Below are 4039 nucleotides of genomic sequence, written 5' to 3'. Positions count from 1 at the left end.
TTTTCAGCAGTTAAAACAGTTTAATCCGTTGCTAATTAATCCATTTCGTTCAGTGAAGAGACGCTGAGGGAACCGTATCTGATGGGGAAACAGTAACGCCAGCATTGTGAGTAGTTTCTTCTTCTTCTTCTGTGGATTGTGGGAAGCAGCTATGTTTTGCGTCATACTATGCATGAGCTGGGGATTCTCTGGAAGAAAAGATCAGTTTTCTAGGTTTACACGACAACGGAAAACGGCAAGTTTCAGAAACATCGCACTCTGGAACCCGTTTTCAATCTGTGCCGTTGTTAGAGAAAACATTCTGTGGTTTCGTGTAAATGCACACTACAAACGCAACAAAACTCTTCTGTTTTCCCCCGAACCCGTTGTCGTGTAAACGGGGCCTTAGTGACTGATGTGGGGGGATATTTCTGCCAGCCCAACAGGGGGCCTGTTGGGAATAAATAGTTCTGTGTTTTCCTCTGTCTCTTTAGCTCTCATGCTCATATATACACAGAGGCACACAGGTACGAATGCAGCTTGGCTTAAAAGACATTTACAAAACAAAACATAACAAATATAGTCATTTGTTACAACTATGGTTACATTATGATCTAAAATATCAAAGCAACTCGTCTCCATGGAAACAATATTGTACGCATCATAACAAGTTTCCAGATTTGTTAAAATAAAATAAATTTAACTTTTAAGTGAAACTTTCTGGTGCACAGAAGAATAAAGTGTGTGAATAGAATAATCAGACGGCTGAATGTTTAGTTTTAAAAAATACATGTTAAGAGTTAAATGTTTATGGAGCTGTGACCCTTTGAACAACGTTACCATGGAAACCATAAGAGCATCTGTCAAACGTAAATATTATGACAAAGATAATCTGAAGAGGTGGCTCAAAGAAACTGTAAGTAAAGCCTTATTTATCACATATATTTGTAATAATTCACACTGATGTTTAATGTTTCACTTTGCAAAATGTAGAATCGTGTCATTACCAAGACTTAAACGTGCGAAGCAGAAATCATCCCTCTGTTTCTGGATTCTCATTTGTTTCTGTTAAAAGTGGTAAAASTTTACAAAGCATCTGTTTAAATGCTTAGTTAGCTTATGAAAACTTCCTAAATTAAAAACAAATAAACTTTTCTGAGAAATTAGGGAATGTGTTTAATCCTAGATGACATAAAGCAGGAAGTTGAGACTGTTTTAAAACCATAATGTGTGAAATCAGGTTGTCTCTAATAAATATCTGGTTTCAACTATTTCTGTTGCCACTGCTGCGCAAATATTGTCAATTCAATTTTACATATTATGAATGTTTGTTTTATGCAGATCTGAAATGGAGAAACTTGGAGTGGGAGAGAAGGCATCACTGGAAGAGGTTAGTTATTAAGACTTGTGGGAAACTAAGTGCTACTTTTTGTCTCTAATAGTCTTTCTGCATCCAGTTTGAATGTTCTCTCTGTGCTTGCATGGGGTTTCTCTGGGTACTCTGGCTTCATGCCACACCTCAAAAACATCACATTTATTTTAATTTGGGTTTTCTGAAAACACTGAGGGCTGCAGGCCGTTCGTTACCAGAGACATGGTTGGGGGGCCACGGCGCTACGACGGCCTCCATATTTTATCTCAGGATCCATATGCACCACATCTAGTGACTGATGTGGGGGGATATTTCTGCCAGCCCAACAGGGGGCCTGTTGGGAATAAATAGTTCTGCGTTTTCCTCTGTCTCTTTAGCTCTCATGCTCATATATACACAGAGGCACACAGGTACGAATGCAGCTTGGTTTAAAAGACATTTACAAAACAAAACATAACAAATATAGTCATTTGTTACAACTATGGTTATATTAAGATCTAAAATATAAAAGCAACTCGTCTCCATGGAAACAATATATGCATCTTATATACACAGAATTACTATAAGTGTGTGTGTGTGTGTGTGTGTATGCATGGTTTTTGGTCTTGTATGTCTCTTTCTTGACCTGTGACCTGTGACCTGACCGAACGAAACCCAAATGTTTTTAAGCTTAAACAAAAGCGATCTGAAACCATTTTTGCCTTCAGTCCAGATAAAAAACCAACATTTTTTAGAGCCACAAATGTTAATTTGACAAACATCTAGTTGTTTGGTTGGGTTTTGCTTATTTCTGTGTTTCTTAGTTCCTCTTCTTTTATTTTGATAAGCTGGTTTTAGTTTTACTCTGGTTTGGTGCCTTCTTAAATATTCTCGTTTCAGTATTTTACGTTTCTTTACTTTGGTTAGATTCGTCTCGTTTCTGTAATTCAGTCGTTTGTTAGTTCTTCTAGTTCATCATGTCTCGTTGGTTCAGTTCTCCTTTATGTTAGATTCATTTAGTCGCCACTGATCCCCCTCAGTTTCTCTCTCTCCCCTCACACCAGCTACCTGTTAGTCATTAGCCCGGTCCTTCCTGTCAGCATTCAGCCTCCCAGGACTGAAGCACCTCTTCTTCAGTCACTCCTCGCTGGTTCCTCCTGTCACGTCCTCTCCATGTTCTCATCTCTGGTTATCTGTGGTGTTTTGGTTTTTGTTTGTAGTCTGCCCTGGTCATTTGTGGATTTTTGGTCAGTTTATTAAACCTTTTACATAATTCACTGCACGTTTCCGCTGTTCTGTATTTGGGTTCTCAATGAATCTGCCAACAAATCATCATGAATCATGATTCGTAAACCTCCCCTAGTTTCGTATGTGAAGGATTAAACCAGCACAAAAAGAGTCGGCGAGGAAAAATAAATCATATCTTTGAGATCACACTTCTCAGAACATCTGACTGCAAAACTCCCAAAGCGATGAGAGATTTTACCAACAACGGTTTTAATCCAGAGACTACCCCGCCCAAATCATCACACAATAACCTTTCCCCAAGAACCTGATCAGCTCTTCCCGCTTCAGCTGCAAAGTCTGTTTTCTGCAGAAACTAACCCGCTGCTTGGAGGAACGAACCTTCCACCCGGATTCACGGACATCCCTGTCCTCATAAATGGTTATTTATCATAAAACACTTGAATAATAAATTAATTACTAAAAAGGTTTAATGTAAAAATTAAAACCTGAATCTGCCTTCAAATAATCATTCATATTAGAGAAGATATTTGTGGAAAATTAAGTAAAATTATGGGATAGTTTTCAACTCAATGACATGAAAAAGATAAAAAAAAATACATAACTGGAACTTTTCCTTCTGTTGTGGAAATTCAATGCAATTATCCTGTTGTGTTCTGCTGGTGACTGTGGCTCTGTGGGTAGAGTGTTTGTTTTGTGATCCGAAGGTTGTTGGTTCAATTCCAGCTTCCTCCTGGTCCATGTTGATGTACCTCTGGGCAAGACACTTAACCCCTACTGATGTATTAATGTGAGTGTTTGTGTGCGAATGGGTGGATGTGACTCTAGTGTAGAGTGGTCAAAATGACTGGAAAAGCGCTATATAAGTTCATTTACTATTTTATTAAAATGTACTTCTGTGATTATGCCTTGATTAAAAGACCATCAGTTGATTTTTCTGCATTTTAACCACATTATTAGGAGCCATTATAAAATGTCCAAAGAGCCACTGGTGGGGCCACAGGTTCCAGACCTCTAGTCTACCTGAGAGAAAGGCTCATTTATTCTCTTGCACTTGATTAAACTAAACAGGGAGATGTGTTAGGATGTTTTTAATCTTTGCAAAGAAGTAAAGCTGTTGGCTATCAAAGTGTTTGTGTATCATATTTACTGTTGGTTATAATTACTGTACTTCCCTTCGTAGAACCAAACCTGCACAAACCCAGGTGGACGTGATGATAAAGCCTCAGATGGTCCCAGCAATGGACAGCAGGTTCAGTCCACCCAGAGCCTGCAGAAAAAACACCGCTGTGACAAGTGCCTGAAACGTTTCAGATGGAAGAAGKGTCTGAAAATTCATCAACGCATTCACACAGGGGAGAAGTGCTTTCTCTGTGACCAGTGTGGAAAGGCTTTCATTCACAAGAGTGATTTTAACAGTCATCTGCAAAGCCACACTGGTGAAAAGCCTTACAGCTGCAATCA

The 4039-nt window shown here is 38.8% G+C and overlaps 1 long non-coding RNA gene across 1 annotated transcript; it reads left to right on the top strand.

The window, feature by feature from the left end:
* Nucleotides 1-835: 835 nt before the first annotated feature.
* LOC108166554 (uncharacterized) lies at nucleotides 836-4033 on the top strand. Its single transcript, XR_001776906.1, has 3 exons — nucleotides 836-895; nucleotides 1321-1369; nucleotides 3759-4033. It is a non-coding gene; the product is annotated as an uncharacterized LOC108166554 (long non-coding RNA).
* Nucleotides 4034-4039: the final 6 nt, after the last annotated feature.

This window comes from Poecilia reticulata, linkage group LG9, assembly GCF_000633615.1.
Source record: "Poecilia reticulata strain Guanapo linkage group LG9, Guppy_female_1.0+MT, whole genome shotgun sequence".
Lineage (NCBI taxonomy): Eukaryota > Metazoa > Chordata > Actinopteri > Cyprinodontiformes > Poeciliidae > Poecilia > Poecilia reticulata.
This window is presented reverse-complemented; position numbering and strand designations above follow the sequence as displayed.